The 20008-nt window shown below is 49.6% G+C and overlaps 1 long non-coding RNA gene across 1 annotated transcript in view; it reads left to right on the top strand.

Annotated features, from left to right (window-relative positions):
* The window catches only part of LOC144753629 (uncharacterized), a 37922-nt gene extending 19157 nt beyond the window's left edge, over positions 1–18765 (top strand). The window contains exon 3 of the long non-coding RNA XR_013594438.1: positions 18575–18765. This is a non-coding gene — a long non-coding RNA (uncharacterized LOC144753629). The remainder of the gene's footprint in view (positions 1–18574) is intronic.
* Positions 18766–20008: the final 1243 nt, after the last annotated feature.

The following is a 20008-nucleotide window of genomic DNA, read 5'->3' as shown; positions in this document are numbered from 1 at the left end:
TTCCGGGGCCTCCTAACCCCCTCAGCTCTGGTAACCCGGGGGGCGCTGCAAGCGCCCTCCGTCTTGCGCCTCCTGACATGGGCCCGTGGAAGTTGCCTATCCGCTGATTTGCTGGGCCACACCCCGCCTTCACCTATGGAGGGGCCCTCCTACTGCTCCCCCCCAGCCTCGCCAGTTCCTTATAGTATGGCTCCAGTTCCCTGCGCCACTGGGTCCTCCGGTGCTATGGCTCCATCTCCACTTTACAGGGCCCCACCCAGTGTGCGCCAGCTCCGTCCGCTCCTTCGGCCTTGCACTGCGCTGACCCGGGAGGGGGGTGTTCTCAGAGAGGATTGCGCTCACCTGGCTCTGCCGGGCGTTCTGTGGGTTCCACTGTAGCCGCGGCGCGGGCCGTCCCCGGGCGCTCGGCCCGTCACCCTTTCACCGAGCCAGGCCCGCGCCGTGGCGCCATAAGGAGCTTCGCTGGGGGGCAGCTGATCCCAGGGCCTCTGTATGCTGTCAGCGATGCCCCGCCTGTGGTCCTGTGCAGGGACTTCTTGTTACGCTCACAGGCATCACCCCGTTCCCACCCAGGCCCAACAGCCTCGGCCTCAATTTTCGTGACGCCGCTCGGGGGTACCAGGTGACCCTGCGGTGTGCGCGGCGTGCCTACAGAGGGTTCGCCTATGCGCCCCCCCCCCCGCACCGCTGCGGCTCACTCACTGTATTTGGGGCGGAAGGTGGTAGATTGCCGCTGGGGCTCAGGCGAGGCCGCATTATAGTGCACTCAGTCTGGGCGCCATTTTGCGGAGCAGGTAGCTGGGCTGGATCAGTTTCGTCCAGTGATGTGGAGCAGCTGAAATTGCTTCCGGAGAAAGGACCTTGCCCTCTCTTGCCCTGCAGCCAATTATGTGCAAATTTTGGGGACTATAATGCACAAATTGGCTATGAGAAGGGGTCTGGTGCAAGGGGCCTCGAGGTCCTGCGTCTACCTAGGTCGCCATCTTGGTCACGCCCCTTATCATCAGTTTTTTTAAAAAAAAGGGCAAGGCATCCGATAATCCTGGGTCATATCACCCTATTATAACAATTATAAACTATGTAAATAATGGTGAGTGGAATCAACCCAACAGCACAGAAGGTGGCGAACGAGGATTTGCCTGGGAGGTTCCTTGTTAAAAATACAAATTAATTTTTAGTGCAGGCAATTGATTAATTTTCAAACAATGATATCAAAGTGGCAATCATCATGATCATGACATTACAGCGGGATTCACTGATCTTTTGCGACTTCACATTGTGGCTATGCTGAGCACCACAACAGTTCTGCGGATCCCCACATGTGGAAAAAAAATGTAAGGCAATTGCTTGACCTTCATAGGTCCCTTTGTGACCCCTCTAGCACATCCATGGGTAGGGGCACCCAGACCACTTCAATCACTATACATTCACATTTTCAGTCTCTGGTACTGTGCCCCAATACCTAAAATGGTGGCCACAACTTTCCAGTCAGGTTGCAGCCAGCTAATTATGGCATTGCTGTTGCGGTGTGGATTCGCAGAGCACTGCAATGGATCCGTGAAGGATCCGGGTCCCTAGATATACAATTTTGCTTTTAATAACTCTGCAACTACTAAACGGAATTATACTAAATCACAAAAAGGGCTCTCTCCCACACCAAAACCCATACCCACCCTAAACCCTAACAATACCCTTGCCACTCAAAAATCTTTACCCACCCTAAACCCTAAAAATACCCTTGCCACCCAAAAACCTTTATCTACCCTAAACCCTAAAAAATGCCCTAACATATTCACATATATATATATTCACTGAAAACACCAAAGGTTACAGGGACGTTATAGATAGGCTCAGATTTAGATGAGCCTATTTAGAATTAGAATCATCATGCTGTACAATCTGAGCCTAACTGTAATGTCCCTGTAACCAATGCTTTTTTATTGAACTTTTATTTGTTTTAATTCGTTTTCCTAACTATAACGTCCGTGTAACCTTTGCTTTTTTCAGTGAATTTCTATGTTTTTTTAATGTATTTACTAACTATAATGTCCCTGTAACCTGGGTGTGTGAATGGGTGTGAGTTATTTTGTGGGTGTGTAAATGGGTGTGTGGTGGGTGTGTCAGCGCATTGTGACTGGCTGAGTAGGTGTGTGCGTGGCTGTTTGGGTGTGTGAGTGGTTCTCTGAGTGGCTGTATCAGTGTGTAAGTGGTTGTATGGGTGTGTGAGTGGTTTTCTGGTTCCCTGAGTGGGTGGGTGTGTGAGTGGCGCTATGGGTGTGAGAGTGATTGTGTAGGTGTGTGAGTAGGTACATGAGTGTGTGTGTGACAAACTTTGTGGATCTCTGAGTGGGTGTGTGAGTGGCTGTACAGGTGTGTGAGTGGGTATGTGAGTGGTTGCATGGGTATACACATGAGTGTGTGAGTGTTTTGTGAGTGGCTGTATGGGTGTGTGAGTGGTGTTCTGGGTCTCTGAATAGGTGTGTGTGTGTGGCTGCATGGATGTGTGAGTAGATATGAGGGTGTGTGAGTAGGTGTGTGAGTGGTTGTGTGGGTCTGTGAGTGTGTTAGTATGTCTGTGAGTGGGTGTGTGAGTGTCTGTGTGGGACTGTGAGTGGGTTTATGAGTATCTGTGTGGATCTGTGAGTGAGTTTGTGAGTCTCTATGTTGATCTGTGAGTGGATGTGCGAGTGTCTGTGTGGATCTGTGAGTAGGTGTGTGAGTGTGTGAGTGGGCCTTTGAGTGGGTATATGAGTGTCTGTGAGTGTCTTTGTGTGTCTGTGAGTGGCTGTGGGTGTGTATGTGTGTCTGTGAAGTGTGTGTGTGTATGTGTGTCTGTGGAGTGGGTGTCTGAGTGTGTGTTGGTCTGTGAGTGTGTCTGTGGGTGGGTGTGTGAGTGTCTGTGTGGGTCTCTAAATGGGGGTGTGAGTGTCTGATTGGGTCTGTGAGTGGGTATATGAGGATCTGTGTAGGCCTGTCAATAGGTGTCTGTGAGTGGATGTGTAAGTGTGTCAGTGAGCTCTGTGTGGCTCTGAGTGGGTGTATGACTGTGTGAGTAAGACTCTGAGTGGCTGTGTGAGTGTATGAGTGGGTCTGTGGGTGGGTGGGTGGGTGTGGGAGTGTCTAAGTGGGTATATGAGTGAGTCTCTGAGTGGGTGTGTGAGTGTTTATATGGGTCTATGAGTAGCTATGTGAGTGTCTGAGTGGGTGTGTGAGTGAGTTTGTGAGTGGATGAGCTGTCACGTGGTTCTTGTGGCCATTGTCGTTTACCCTATATTAGCATGAGCCCATGACAGACTGTCTTCTGCTTTGCCCACATTACTAAATGAACATATTTCACTTTGTGTCACACTGCAACTTTCACACAGAACATGCTGTTGTTGTTGTGTTTTGTTCTTTCCTGGGATTTAGTCTGAACACTGCAGATAAGGTTGAACAACAATGCCCCTTGTTATTCTGTTCTGGTCAGGCCCTAGCACCTAGACAAAATATGCAGTTGCAGCTGTTGTTTGGGAACATGTACTTTGGTCATATATGTAAACACGGGTGGGTAACAGACACCTGGAGAGGGATCTTTCCAGAGAAGGGAGCGTGACAGCACCTGTGATGTAGATCTCCCATCTATAGATGGAGGTACAGGGTCTGCTGCTAACACCCAGAGATCTTATGATATATAATCATTTTGCTTCTGTAGAAAGAGAGGGAGGATAGGCTACCCTGTCATATATAAGGCCAGCACCTTTTACGATTTACTGACTTCTTGCTATGCTAACCGTATTTGTTTTAGGCTTTTTTCTAATTGTTGAGGCACGTATACAGCATACAAGAGCACTATAGTTAAAATAAACATTTTAAACTTTTCTTTTGTCTCTATCAGATCTTAGTGTGGACTAGAACAAGAGTGAGAGTGAAAGGGTGTGTGTCCTGTAACCGTGATTCCTTAAATGGTCAGGAGTGTTGGGTTCTGGGGTGTCCAATCACTTGTTCCTCTGTGAGTGAGTAAGATGGCAAGTTAGACACTATAGCTGTCGGTACCCAGACTCATGGGCACTCAGGTGGTAGGATGACTCAGTCCCTGATGCTAAGTTTCCATGATCCCAAGCGTAGTTCTGTGACTCTGCAGAATCCCTGCAACTGAGTTAGGGTCTGAGTGGGTCTGGGAGTTTTTTTTTTTTTACATTACAGCGGGATTCACTGATCTTTTGCGACTTCACACAGTGGCCAAGCTGAGCACCACAACAGTTCTGCAGATCCCCACATGTGGAAAATAAATGTAAGGCAATTTCTTGACCTTCATAGGTCCCTTTGTGACCCCTCTAGCACATCCATGGATGGTGGCACCCTGACCACTTCAATCATTATGCATTCACATTTGCAGGCCCTGGTACTGTGCCCCAATACCTAAAATGGTGGCCACAACATTCCAATCAGGTTGCAGCCAGCTAATTATGGCATTGCTGTTGCCGTGTGGATTCACAGATTACTGCAATGGATCCATGAAGGATCCGTGTCCCTAGATATACAATTTTGCTTTTACTAACTCTGCAACTACTAAACAGAATTATACTAAATCACAAAAAGGGCTCTCTCCCACCCAAAACCCATACCCACCCAAAACTCTAACAATACCCTTGCTACTCAAAAATCTTTACCCACCCTAAACCGTAAAAATACCCTTGCCACCCAAAAACCTTTATCCACCCTAAACCCTAAAAATGTCTTAACATATACACATATATATGTATATATATTCACTGAAAACACCAAAGGTTACAGGGACGTTATAGATAGGCTCAGATTTAGATAGGCTCAGATTTTATTTGTACAAAACTATAACGTCCCTGTAATCTTTGCTTTTTTCAGGGAATTTCTACATTTTTTTTAATGTTATTTCCTAACTGTAACCTTTCAGAGTTAGTGTGTGAGTGAGAGCCTCAGAGGTTGTGTGAGTGCATGAGTGTCTCTCACTGGGTGCATGAATGGGTGAGTGAGTGTCTGAGTGGGTATGTGTCTGAGTGGGTGTATTCTGAGTTGTTTTTACCTCTTTCTGCTTGTTGCTGACCTTTATTTTGTCTCTTTCTGGCCATCTCTGATTTTTATTTTGTTTTTCTGCTCATTTCTGATCAATACTTTGCCTCTTTCTGCTCGTCGCTAACCTTAAATTTGCCTCTTTCTGCTCTTTTCTGCTCGTTATTTTGCTTTTTCTGCTTGTTTCTGATCTCTATTTTGCCTCTTTCTGCTCATTGCTAACCTTTATTTTGCCTCTTCCTGCTTGTTTCTGATCTCTATTTTGCCTCTTTCTGCTAATTTCTGATCTCTATTTTGCCTTTTTCTGCTCATTGCTGACCTTTCTTTTGCGTCTTTCTGCTTGTTTTTGATCTCTATTTTGCCTCTTTCAGCTTGTTCCGGACCTTTATTTTGCCTCTTTCTGCTCATTGCTGACCTTTATTTTGCCTCTTTCTGCTCATTTTTGGTCTCTCTTTTGCCTCTTTCTGACTTTAATTTTACCTCTTTTTGCTTGTTTCTGATCCTATTTTGCCTTTTTCTACTCATTGCTGACCTTTAGTTTGCCTCTTTCTGCTTGTTGCTGATCTTCTTTTTACCTCTTTCTGCTCGTTCCTCACCTTTACTCTGCATCTTTCTGCTTGTTGCTGACCTTTATTCTGCCTCTTTCAGCTTGTTTCTGATCTCTATTGTACCTCTTTCTGTTCATTTCTGTTATCTACTTTGCCTCTTTCTGCTCGCTGCTGACCTTTATATTGCCTCTTTCTGCTAGTTTCTGGTCTCTATTTTGCCTTTTTCTGCTCGGTCCTGACCTTTAGTTTGCCTGTTCCTGCTTGTTTCTGATCTTTATTTTACCTCTTTCTGCTTGTTTCTGATCTCTATTTTGCCTGTTTCTGCTTGATGCTAAACTTTATTTTGCCTCTTTCTGTCCGTTTCAACCCTTTATTTTGTCTCTTTCTCCTTGTTCCTGACCTTTATTCTGCCTCTTCCTGCTCGTTTCTGACCTTTATTTTGCCTCTTTCTGCTTGTTTCTGGCTTCTATGTTGCCTATTTCTGCTTGTTTCTGACCTTTATTTAGTCTCTTTCTGCCCGTTTCTGATCGCTATTTTGCCTCATTCTGCTCGTTTCTGACCTTTATTCTGCCTCTTTCTGCTCATTTCTCACCTTTATCTTGCCTCATTCTAGTTGTTGCTAACCTTAATTTTGCCTCTTTCTACTTTTTCTGAAATTTAACTTGCCTCTTGCTGCTTGTTGCTGACCTTTATTCTACCTCTTTCTGCTTTTTTCTGACCTTAATTCTGTCTCAATCTGCTCCCTGCTGACATTCGCCTGGGACCCCGGAGGAGTCTCTAGGCCCCACGGTCCCAGCCGGCTCCTGCCTCCTGTGGGTGCCGGCACTGCTGATGCACATAGGGTGCTGCTGGAAAAGCAGCTCCCTGAGTGCAAGAACAATCCTTTCATCTCTTTCCCTGTCCACATGTCTACGGACAGGGAAAGAGATGAAACCCTCCTACTAGCAAACTAGAGCACTTTGAAAGCTCCCATCCATTCTAAAAGCCCTAGGAGGGGGTCCGTGCAGCCATCCTCTTTTAAAAAAAAAAAAAGCCCTCTGGGAGGTGGTGGTCCCTGGGGCCCGGGAGGGCCCTTGCAGCCCCCCTATATGTTTCTGTAACCCCAGGGAGTTGGTGGTCCTTTGGGCATCCAAATACCCTTGGAGGGGGGCCACGTACGCCCCCTCCTTTTAAAATTAATTATTCACGGTATGCCCCCAGGACCTAGCTCACCTGGGGACTTTATTAAAAACAAGTGCGGGAGATGGCACGTTTTTTTTTCTTTTACATTTCCGCCTAAACGTAACCTTGTCTTTTTTGGCCGCCTAAACGTAACCTTTCACTGTTTTTTCCCTCCATAAGCAGTCTTTTTTCCCCATCTAAATGTAACTTTTTGCCTCATTAATGCCTCCATAAACAGTCTTTTTTCCTGCCTAAACTTAACCTTTTTACCTCCATAAATCTTGTTTCCTTCCTGCCTAATAAAACCTTTGCCTCCTTTTTGCCTCCATAACCTTGTTTTTCTCCCAGCTATTTGTGACCTTTTTTCCCACCTATTGTGAATGACTCGTTGTCCCCTGCTTTGTAACACTGCATCTTTTCCCTAAACCTAACCTCTTTCCCCTCCTGCCTTCTCCTAACCTCCAGTCAGTGCCCCGCCCCCTCCCAGGAACCTACTTAATGGAGTCCGCAGAGTGACCGCACAGCAGCAGTGCGCAAAAAGCGCACCAAAGGCAAGCCCATCTGCACCTGTCTGCATCTGGACCACACCCAGCACTAGGACCCCATGATATCTGACCACCCACTGCTACTCCAGGGCAGAGTTAACTGCCCTGATCCCAGGACCTTGCAGTGATCTCTGAAGCCTCACTTTCCCATGATCAACGACAGGACCCTTCTCCTGCTGACATTGCCAATTCTCCTACAATGTCGACCCGCCCCCCCTTGCAACCCAGTCCATACCCTCAGACAAAAGAGGGATCCAATTCTGCCTGATCAATGCCCGATCACTCTACAAACCCGCCACAGAAATCTGGGACACCATCACTTCCCTAACCCCCGACGTCATCATCCTCACCAACACACGGCTCTACCCTGATTTTGTACTGTACATCACCACGCCACTCCTAGCAGCAACAAGGTCATACACCAAGACCAAGTCAACAAACACGGAGGTGGTATAGCCATCATCCAAAAAGAGTCCCTCCACTGCACAGTAGCCGCTGACAACACCACCCCCATTATGGAACACCTCAATTTCAAACTCAACACAGACAGCAAGTCCATCATCAGCATTATTGTATACAGATCACCAGGACCACCCGTCGCCTTCTTCAAGGACATCTCTGACTTCCTAGCCCCTCTGGCCATCTGCTCCGAGACGTCCATCTTCCTCGGAGACCTCAATTTCCACATCGATGACCTCAGCGACGCCAACATGGCAAACTTAATAGAGTGCATGAACAACCTCGACCTCCCCCAAATTGTCACCGACCCCAGACACGTAGCTGGACACACTCTGGACCTGAGCTTCACAGCCAACAGCAGAATCAAATACAGCCACACCTCGGTGATCACCTGGTCTGACCACTCAATCATCCACTTCTCCATCTCCACCACCCCCAACACTGCCATGGACAAGATGAGCACCACCCATAGGAGCTGGAGCAAGGTAATGGAAAATCTATGGATCAACACCCTCAACACCCCAGCCCCCCCACCCTGAACACCATCGCTGACCTCAAGGCAGCCATTCAAATTTCAACACCTGGATCATCTAACGCCAACATAGTCGCACCCCTCAAACCCGCAAAACAAGGTAGACCCTACAAACACACAAGCTGGTTCACTTCTGAATGAAAGCCTCCAAACGCAATCGCAAATGACTAGAAAACATTTGGTGTACCAACAAAACACCCAGCGGCCGAGCCAACTTCAAAGTGGCTCTCAATAAATTTCCCATATGTCTGAAAATTTCAAAAAAGAAAGCCCTAGCCACCCGCCTCGAAGCTAGAACTACCACAGCAAGAAACTCCTTACCACCATCAAAGAATTCACCAACCCCTTAGCAACCAAGAACATCATAACCCCCTTGCAGGAGCTCTGCGAAATCCTCTAAGACTTCTACAACAAAATCGCCACCATCTATGAACACTTTGACTTGCAACCAACAAGAACAATGTTGATGAACTCCTCAACAGCAGCAACTCCATCTCAAACACTATAATGACTATGTGGGATAACCTAACAATGCAAACCACTGCTACCATCTGGAGCTCCATCCACTCAGGAGCACCCAGATACTAACCCTGGGTGAAGGACTTCGCTACGCCCACGAAGTGGGCGTAGTGTTGCCTACTTCGCCCTTTGCAAAGTAGGCGAAGCAGGCAACACTACGCCCACTCCTTGGGCGTAGCCAAGTTGCCCGCCAACCGCCTCCCTCCCGCCCTCCCGAACATACCTAATTTTATTAAATGGGCATATCTAAATAAATAAAAGGCACTTACCTTGTCCGAGGCGTCCCGCGCATGCACATTTCTCGCGAGAAATGCGCATGCGCGGCCACCAGCGCATGCGCATTGGTTATCAAGACGGCGGCGTGAACGAGCAGAGGGAGCCCCGGGACGCCGCGGACAAGGTAAGTGCCTTTTATTTATTTAGATGTGCCCATTTAATAAAATTAGGTATGTAGGGGAGGGGGGCATGCGGCGCGTAGTGGGGCTACGCGAAGTGCGCAGGTTGGCGTAGTTTCTCACCCACTTTGCGTAGCTTCGCGTAGCCCCACTACGCACACTACGCCCAGGGTTACCAGTTACCCCTGCTCCCACCACATGTTCAGCATGGAGAGCAACTCCATCAGTAAGAACTCACCACCATTCTCAAATCATCCATCACCTCTGCCTCCTTCCCAGAAGGATGGAACCACGCAAAAGTAAAATTTCTGCTAAAAATAATGCTGCTGACCCAGAAGAACTCAAGAACTACCAGCCCATCTCCCTGCTCCCATTCCCGGTTAAAGTCCTGAACAAAGCAATAAATAGCCAACTCTCCAACCACCTAGAGATCAGCAACCTCCTGGATCCATCCCAATCGGGATTCTGTGCTAATCACAGCACAGGAACAGCCCTAATCACAGCCACAAATGACATCCAATCTCTACTAAATCTGGGAGAGTCTGCAGCCCTGATCCTCCTCTACCTCTCCGCAGCCTTTGACACAGTCCACACTACACCCTCCTACACAGACTGCATCAGATAGGAATCCAAGGAAATGCCCTAAAATGGATCGCTTCCTTACTCACCGGAAGATCCCAGAGCATCCGCCACCTGCCTTACACCTCAGACCCAAAGAGCATCATCTGTGGCGTTTCCCAAGGGTCCTCACTGAGTCCAACCCTGTTCAATACATACATGGCCACACTGGTCAAATCCTATAGTATGAACATCATATCATACACTGACGATACTCAGCTCATTCTCTCCCTATCCTCAAACCTCACTAACACCAAAACCAATTTCCACAGGTGCATGATGAGCGTAGCCAGCTGGATGCAAAACAAATGCCTCAAACTCAACACCGACAAAACAGAGGTACTCCTCTTTGGGAGCAACACCTTCCAATGGGACAACTCCTAGTGTCCAGTGGAACTGGGCTCCTCGCCCACTCCCACAGCCCATGCCAGAAACCTCAGCATCATTCTTGACACCAAGCTCACCATGTAGAAGCAAGTAAATGCTGCCTCCACAGCCTGCTTCCTCACCCTCCGCATGCTCTGGAAAATGTTCAGATGGCTCCCCATAAACACCAGACGCACCGTTACCCAAGCCCTCATCACCAGCCGCCTAGACTATGGAAACTCTCTCTGCGTAGGCATCACCTCACAACTGCTGAGCAGGCTGCAAACCATCCAAAACGCTGCAACCAGGCTCATTATTGACCTGCCGTGATGAGCACACATCACTCCCCACCTCAGAGTGCTCCATTGGCTCCCTATCCAAAAAAGATGCCAGTTCAAACTGCTGACCCATGCCTACAAGGCCACGCACAACAAATGATCAACCGACCCTAACCACAGACTGAGCTTCCACTAACCCGGCAGACAACTCTGCTCCGCCTCCCTCTCCCTTGCCCACACGCCTGATTTCCACAAAAGCTGAAGCGGGGGCCACATCTTCTACCTGGCTGCCTAGACCTGGAATGGCCTCCCACTCCACCTCTTGAATGCACCCACCTTACAGAAGTTCGGAGATTACCTAATAACCTGGATGTTCGATTGACAACTTCCAACAGCACCCCTCACCCCCCCCCAGCACCTGGATACCCTCACGGGTGATAAGAAGCACTCTACAAATCATTGATTGATCATTAATTGATACCATACCATACTATACAATGCCAGGCCATGGCATACCATACTATACAATGACATGCCATACCATAGGATACTAAACAATGACAGGCCATACCATACTATAAAATGACAGGCCATGCAATACCATCAGGGGCGGCTCCTCCACTAGGGCGGAAGAGTGTCGCCCTACTGCTTTCTCGCAGTGCGAGAAGCAGAAACATAAAATGGTAAAACTACCATTTTATGTTTCTGCTTCTCACACTATGAGTAAACAGAAATGTTTGGTTGGTTTGGTCAGGGAGGAGTGGCTTGCCCACTGCTGAGGCCACTGACTGTTTGGTTGGCTCTAGGGCCAACCAAACCAGTCATACGCTCTCTGCTTCTTCAGCCTACATGGAGAAAATGGCCTCCCCATGGGCACCTGGCTGGTCGGCATCCCTACCAATCACAATGCTGCCTTTGCAACGTTGTGATTGGCTTTAGGGAAGTGGAGGCAGTCTGCGTGCTTCCTGTTCCTACCGGAGGCAGGAGAGCAGGAGAGGAGCAGCAGAGGCAATGCAGGAATGGGCGGTGAAGGAAAGTTAACTTTTTATTTTAAATTAAACCCCCCAGCGTGACCCTACCACCTGCGAGTCATGCCGACCACGACTGCACACCATACTATATAATGACCAGCTATTCCATATCATACCATACCATACCATAGTATACAATGACATGCCTATCATACTATACAATTTAAATTCATACCATATCATATAATACTATACAATGACAGGCCATACCATACTATATAATGATCGGCCATACAATACAATGACAAGCCATAGCAGACCATACTAAACAATGAAAAGCCATACCATACCAAACTATACATTGACAGGCCATGGCATACCATACTATATAATGACCATCTCTACCATAGCATACTAATGCATACAATGACATGCCATACCATACCATACCAAACAATGACAAACCATACCATACCATACCAAACAATGAAAAATCATTCAATACAATACTGTACAATGAAAGGCTATGCCATACCATACTATATAATGACCAGCCATACCACACAATACAATGACTGGCCATACCATGCGATACTGCCCAATGAACGGCCATACCATGCCGTCAGATAGAATGACAGGCCATGACACACCATACTATACAATGACAGGCCATACCATACGATACAATACAATGACAGAACATACCAAACCATACCATAACATGACATACAATTGCATACTATACAATTACACACCGTACCATACTATACAATGATACAAAATTATAGGCCATGCCATACTCTACAATAACAGGCTATACCATACCATACCACACTATACAGTGACATGGCATTCCATATCAGACAATAACAGGCCATTCCGTACTATAGAAAAACTGTCATTACCATACCATACATTGCCATGGCATACCATGTTCTACAATGACTGGCCATACCATTCAATGTTATACAATGACAGGACATACCATACTATACAAAGACCAGCCATACCATACCATATTGTACAATGACAGGTCATGCCATACTATACTATACATTGACAGCCTATACCATACAATACTTTACAATGACAGGCCATTTCATATCATATCATACTGTACAGTGACAGTTCAAATCAAATCAAATCAAAATAAGCTTTATTCGTTTTTTTTGTTTAAAACCATAAAAGCAGCAAGTAAAAATACATACATGTATAAATGACTCAGCATATCATGTACAAGGTAAGAAGGAACCAACTATTAAAAACAAACTAAAATCAATTTGACAATTCAGCTGAAAGAAAAAGGTACGTGCAAAATCGAAAAAGGGTAGAGGGAGGGGGGAGGAGCCAAGCTCGCGTCCGAGATGGCCGCGTTTTAGCTCGGCTCCGTTCGCCTGCCTGTTTTTATCATCTATCCTGCCGTTATCCTGCCCCGGGAAGCCCTCTTTGTTGTGCTGTAGTGCTAAGACGCCTTGCAGGCACTCACCTTTTGCTCCGGTGGTCCTGGGTGCCGTGGATCCTGTGTTGCGCTCCCGCTCGCTTCGGGGCCTCCGGAGCGGGCTGGCCTGGACCTTCTCGGCGGCGCCCGGACGGGACGGAGCGCGATGATCGGCCCTTGATGGCGCTGTGGACTTGGACGTGGAGGCCGTTGTGCGTGTGGGCCGGCTGTGCTTGCTGGCCGGCTCCGGTGGGCCGGAGGCCTTGGGTGGAGGCGCTGCCTTCCATTGACGGGGCTACTCGTATATCCGGCTTGCTCCCCCTTTGTTCTCCGGTCCGGCCATTTTGATTTCCTCCGCCCGGACTCGGAGAACGGGACCGGCGGCACTGGGGAGCCGGCGAGTCCCCATCTTCTGGTGGCCCCCCTTCCAGCTCCGGGGTGCCCTGCCGCCGGTCGGCTGGTCCTCATTTGCCTCGCTGCTGCCCCGACGGAGGTTGGCGGCCGCCGCGGCCTCGCCGGGCTTCCAAGATGGCGGCCGACCCTGAGTGTCTCTGCCGGGCCTGGACGAGCGCTGGAGGCCCGCCGCATGGCCCGGGTGCCGGATACTGTAAAGGTTTTCCTACACTTAAGGATATCCTGGACGCCCTGCACTCCTGGCGAGCTTCTTTGGCTGCACCCGTCTTCATCCTGGAGGTGGATCCTCTCTTCGGGCCGTTCGGGCCCTCAAACCCGGGTGTGGCTTCACCGTTGCAGGGTGCGGCTGGAACTATCCTAGGAAATGTGGCCCCGGCGACAGCTGCGTCTGTGGGTGTGCGGAGTTCCGTTGCCCTTCATTGTCCTGTGCTGTCTCCTTTGCCGCTGGTCCGGGGGCCGGATTCCGTCTGGCCTGGACTCGATGTCTCTTCCTGCCTCTTTTCGCCTCGACCGACCGGCCATGGTTCCTGTGCCAACCCAGCTGGGTCGGCCTCTTTTGAACTGTCCCTGAAACTGTGCCTGCATTGTGTGCGATGTTCCATGACTTTCATGGATCTTCCGTGTTTTCCTCCACGTGTCTTATCTGGACTGCCGTCTGATCTCCCTGTTCTATGCCTTCGGTTCTTCGCGGTCTGGTTCTCAGTGGATCGGACCGCTACAACTTTGGACAGACAAGGACAGGGCTGATACAAATTGACCTCTGTGTGCGGTAGTCTTGTACTGGTTGGATGATCGGCATGTAACAGTATGCTTATATGTGACTTTATGGTACTCCTGGAGTGTATCCTGATACTTTTTGACTTCCCGAGGGCTCTGCCCTTTGTCTCAGGCGGGTGGGTGGATACAGATAATACTGTCTCCTGGCCCTCTCCCGTGTGTGTTCTTTTCCCTTTTTCCCTTCCCCTCCTCTCCCCTCCCCTGTTTTTGTCTTTTGTTTCCGTCTTTTCTTTGCTCTTCTATATTTCGGGTTCTAATTAGGGCGACAGGCACGCTGCTGGGGGGTAGGCCATAGCCTTCTGCAGGGGTGCAGGGTGGGCTTGAGGGGTGGGTGGGGGGGTCTGTCACTTTGGGGGGTCTTTCCCCCCCCCCCTTTTTTTTTCTCCCCCCCTTTTTTTTGTTCTATGGCTCTTGAGTATTCGCTTTTTCGGGACACTGTCTCGTCATGTGTCCCCCTGGGGTGTTTCTGATGCGTTGACCTTCCGGTCGTATTGTGATTATGGTTCGCTATGTGTTCTGTCATCGACCTTTAATGTATGCCGTGTACCGGTTTCTGTTTTCCTGCCTTGTCACCGGGGGGCGCGTGGTTGGGTAGGAGTCCCTTCTTTTTTCCTTTTTCTTCCTTCCCCTCCCTCTTCATGGGGGACTTCCTTCCTTTTGTTGGGGTGCGTATCGTATTGCTTTTTACGATGGGGTCTGTTTACTTAGGTTTGTTAAGTCGGGTTGTTGCTGTGGTGGATGGGAGCTGGACGGCGAACGACATTGCCTTTCCTTGTGGTACTCCAATTGTGCCTGTATTTATCGATATGTTTACTTTGTGTTGGATTTCTCCTGTATTTTTATGATCGCCGGATCGCGGCTCACCACGGCCCCTCCCTTGTTGATTGACTCACTGCCCATCATGATCCTGTACTCCCCGCTCCCATAAAAGAAAATCAACCTTCCAATATCCTGTCCCTGCTGATTGCTCTATGGCTTTTGGTTTCTCTCCTGTGTTTGTGCTGTCATATCCTGTGGACAAACTTGTATTGCTCATTTTGCTTCTATTATGTGGTGGCCAGCCCGTTGGGTTGTAGGCCCGTATTTGTGAGCACTCTTTGTACAATAAAGGTTTAAAAAAAAAAAAAAAAGGGTAGAGGGTTAGTGGCACAAGGTTCATAGAATCCCTTTTCACCAAGAATTGTTGTTCAGTGTCATTTGCCTTAAGGACGGATGGGGTCGGGGGCCGGGATAGAAATCATACAAGTCCCAGATGCAAATGGGGCCATCTCCCTCTTTGGGCTGGGAAGATCGCAGATAGGGGACAATGTTCATACTCTTGAATTTAATTAAAATCAGGTCGCCCGGGATGTCTTTGGGCGACGTACCTAGCCACCCCACCCTCCTGACACTCAGGATTCCACCATCTAAAACAGATGGCAATGGTCTGTTTTGTTTTAGCCAGGAAATGGTTTTGTTTAACAGGTCTTGGTGAGTTTCAAATTTGCTCTGACTAGGTACAGGGACCCCAGAGAGAACAGCCACGTAAGGGGCGGCTTCTGGAGGTAAGTTAATCCGAAGTGCGGTCCTGGGAACTCTATGGGGTACAGGTACGGAGTTAAAAGTAATGTTACGACTTCTTGGATTAGGTATAGACATAAGGGGTTCAAGAGTTTGAGCTTTCGTACTTGTCGTGGGCTTGAGCTTTTCATTGTTGCTGGGGAGAATGGGGTGAATGGGTATAGCAGTTTTTTCAATTGGTGTATAGTTCCTTAGTATTGTATTTTCAATACTGGTCAACCTGTCTCCCAGATCGTTGATTTTTGTGACCAGGGGTGATAAAGCAGATATTAACAGTTGCTCGATCTGGGCCAGTAAGGTCAGTTGAAGTGGTGATACGGAGTCAGGTATTCTGTTCACGGCCTCAATCGGCAATAATATGGGTGGGTTGGAGGGAGATAATGAGGGGCTAGTGCGCATTTTGTCGGCATTAGATGAATTCTCAGTGTCATTGTCTTTTTCCTCATCAGCATCTCTACCCACTATAGGGGGGGTAGATACGTCCTGGACGTAGTTCGTACCACACAAGGCATTCAGCTCCTCCCAGATGGACATGTTGAGAGGAAATCAGAGAAACAGTACAATGTGGGATCAATAAGAAGGAAAAATAAAACAACTCGGTACCTCCTCCTTCGTTGAAGCCAAGTGGGGTGGCCCGTCCCGGCCTCCTCGTGCCTCTGAGGGCCACTGAGGGCCCGCCCTTTGCCCGGGCTTAGCCCGGCGTCCCGCGGAGCGGAGCGCAGCTTTGAGGCGCCTCCTGGCGCACTTGTGTCGTCGCGATGCAGCGCCGCCGCTGAGGCTGCCGGGAGATGTAGTCCCGGGGTGGCGGCGCTGTGGGCAGGAAAGAATGACTCCTGGCGGTGGCGGCTGCAGTGGGGGCCTCCTCGCCTCCCCCCTTCAAGCAGGTATGTGTCCCCCCGCTCCGCCGAGCAGAGCGCAGCTTTGAGGCGCCTCCTGGCGCACTTGTGTCGTCGCGATGCAGCGCCGCCGCTGAGGCTGCCGGGAGATGTAGTCCCGGGGCGGCGGCGCTGTGGGCAGGAATGAATGACTCCTGGCGGTGGCGGCTGCAGTGGGGGCCTCCTCGCCTCCCCCCTTCAAGCAGGTATGTGTCTCCCCGCTCCGCCAAGCAGAGCGCAGCTTTGAGGCGCCTCCTGGCGCACTTGTGTCGTCGCGATGCAGCGCCGCCGCTGAGGCTGCCGTGAGATGTAGTCCCGGGGCGACGGCGCTGTGGGCAGGAAAGAATGACTCCTGGCGGTGGCGGCTGCAGTGGGGGCCTCCTCGCCTCGCCCCTTCAAGCAGGTATGTGTCCCCCCGCTCCGCCGAGCAGAGCGCAGCTTTGAGGCGCCTCCTGGCGCACTTGTGTCGTCGCGATGCAGCGCCGCCGCTGAGGCTGCCGGGAGATGTAGTCCCGGGGCGGCGGCGCTGTGGGCAGGAAAGAATGACTCCTGGCGGTGGCGGCTGCAGTGGGGGCCTCCTCGCCTCCCCCCTTCAAGCAGGTATGTGTCCCCCCGCTCCGCCGAGCAGAGCGCAGCTTTGAGGCGTCTCCTGGCGCACTTGTGTCGTCGCGATGCAGCGCCGCCGCTGAGGCTGCCGGAAGATGTAGTCCCGGGGCGGCGGCGCTGTGGGCAGGAATGAATGACTCCTGGCGGTGGCGGCTGCAGTGGGGGCCTCCTCGCCTCCCCCCTTCAAGCAGGTATGTGTCTCCCCGCTCCGCCAAGCAGAGCGCAGCTTTGAGGCGCCTCCTGGCGCACTTGTGTCGTCGCGATGCAGCGCCGCCGCTGAGGCTGCCGTGAGATGTAGTCCCGGGGCGACGGCGCTGTGGGCAGGAAAGAATGACTCCTGGCGGTGGCGGCTGCAGTGGGGGCCTCCTCGCCTCCCCCCTTCAAGCAGGTATGTGTCCCCCCGCTCCGCCGAGCAGAGCGCAGCTTTGAGGCGCCTCCTGGCGCACTTGTGTCGTCGCGATGCAGCGCCGCCGCTGAGGCTGCCGGGAGATGTAGTCCCAGGGCGGCGGCGCTGTGGGCAGGAAAGAATGACTCCTGGCGGTGGCGGCTGCAGTGGGGGCCTCCTCGCCTCCCCCCTTCAAGCAGGTATGTGTCGCCCCGCTCCGCCGAGCAGAGCGCAGCTTTGAGGCGCCTCCTGGCGCACTTGTGTCGTCGCGATGCAGCGCCGCCGCTGAGGCTGCCGGGAGATGTAGTCCCGGGGCGGCGGCGCTGTGGGCAGGAAAGAATGACTCCTGGCGGTGGCGGCTGCAGTGGGGTCCTCCTCGCCTCCCCCTTCAAGCAGGTATGTGTCCCCCTGCTCCGCCGAGCAGAGCACAGCTTTGAGGCGCCTCCTGGCGCACTTGTGTCGTCGCGATGCAGCGCCGCCGCTGAGGCTGCCGGGAGATGTAGTCCCGGGGCGGCGGCGCTGTGGGCAGGAAAGAATGACTCTTGGCGGTGGCGGCTGCAGTGGGGGCCTCCTCGCCTCCCCCCTTCAAGCAGGTATGTGTCCCCCCGCTCCGCCGAGCAGAGCGCAGCTTTGAGGCGCCTCCTGGCGCACTTGTGTCGTCGCGATGCAGCGCCGCCGCTGAGGCTGCCGGGAGATGTAGTCCCGGGGTGGCGGCGCTGTGGGCAGGAAAGAATGACTCCTGGCGGTGGCGGCTGCAGTGGGGGCCTCCTCGCCTCCCCCCTTCAAGCAGGTATGTGTCCCCCCAGTGACAGTTTTTTTTTTGTGAAGTAACAAGGGCCCCCTGGTAAGGATGAGAATCCTGGGTCAGGGAAAGCATACAATGTGAAGGTACACTATGCTATGTATTAAGTAATACTCTAGATAAAATAATGAACTGCACTAGATATCTTCATGCTAACTGAAGTGAATCAAATAACAGAAATGAAATGAATAATTTTTCTGGGGTTCGTTATCATCAATCATGAATGGATAAAATGAAACTGTAAACTGTGACACTGTTTTTAGAAAAAAATGAGAACTAATATCACTCTGTTCTTTATAGATAAATTGCCTGAAACTATAAATGTCCTGAGGAAGACACCACGACGTGTCGAAACGCGTTGACTGACATACAACAGCCACAGCAACAATAGATAGGACATGTATCACTGTCCTTCTAATGTTTTTTAATTTATGTTTTTTAATACAAAAGAATATGACTTTCTATCAACAATTCATCATAACTGTATAATTACATTGTAAAAATGTATCCTTGTTTTTATTAAAACACACTATTTTTGATATCATTATGATTGTTTGTGTTATGGTTTAAGTTCTCTATTTTTGGTAATGGTGCATTTGAATACATAGCTAGTGTTCTGTTAGACAGATAGCCTGGGTGTTTACCTTCACATTCCCCCCAGTGACAGTTCATACCATACTGTTCAATGACAGTACAATACCATACAATACTATAAAATGACATGCCACAGCAAACCATACCATTCTAAACAGTGACGGTGCATACCATATCATACTAAGCAATGACAGGCCACGCGACACCATACCATACTATATTATACTTTGACTGGCCATATAATACCATATCATACTATACAATGACAGGCCATACCATAGTCATGTCAATAAACAGAGTATGCAGTACCTATCAATACAAGCGAAAAAGGCAATAGAGATAAGGTCGGTGGTGAACTGAGAAACCAGATCGTGAGATCTGATCTCTCAGGACCAATGGCCCTCACACACCCAAAAGAATGGCATGCGTCATCATAGGGGAGCTCCTCGTTAGGAGGTGCTGCAATACCTAATGGGCCCCTCAAGGGGGCTCTTTGCCTGAGATCTTTTGATTTCGATCCTGTTTGTGAAGTATGAGTGGCAGAACTCAGAGTGTGAATAGGTGTAGATTGGTGCAGTGTGAGTTCAAAGTAACTAAGAGTTACCCAGACAAATTTAATATATGGTCCTCTTGTTATAGTGAAAAGCAGTGGGTGCTGGATGTGGATATTATGATCTAATCCAGCTCATAGAGTTGTGTATAAGGGGGCAATTCTTTAGGACAGAAGACCTAATCTACCAGGGATTGGGTTTTAAATGTGTGTCTGTACAGAAATACCCAATCACATTCAAATGAAGATAATCCTTAGTGTATATAGTACATCTTTACAATGACAGGCCATACCATACCATACGTTTCAATGACAGCCCATACTATATTATATAATGACCAGCCATACCATTCCGTACTACACAATAACAGGGCATACTATACCTTTCCATACTAAACAATGACAGGTCATACCATACCATGCTATACAGTGACAGGCCATGCCATATCATACTATAATGACAAGCCATACTATAGCATACCATACTGTAGAATGACATGCTGTACCATATCATACTTAACAATGACAGGCCATACCATACCATAACATACTAGATAATGTCAGGCCATACCAAATAATACCATACTATG

This window comes from Lissotriton helveticus, chromosome 5_1 (genome assembly GCF_964261635.1).
Source record: "Lissotriton helveticus chromosome 5_1, aLisHel1.1, whole genome shotgun sequence".
Taxonomy (NCBI): domain Eukaryota; kingdom Metazoa; phylum Chordata; class Amphibia; order Caudata; family Salamandridae; genus Lissotriton; species Lissotriton helveticus.
The sequence above is the reverse complement of the archived record's forward strand: the minus strand, read 5'-3'. Positions and strand labels throughout refer to the sequence as shown.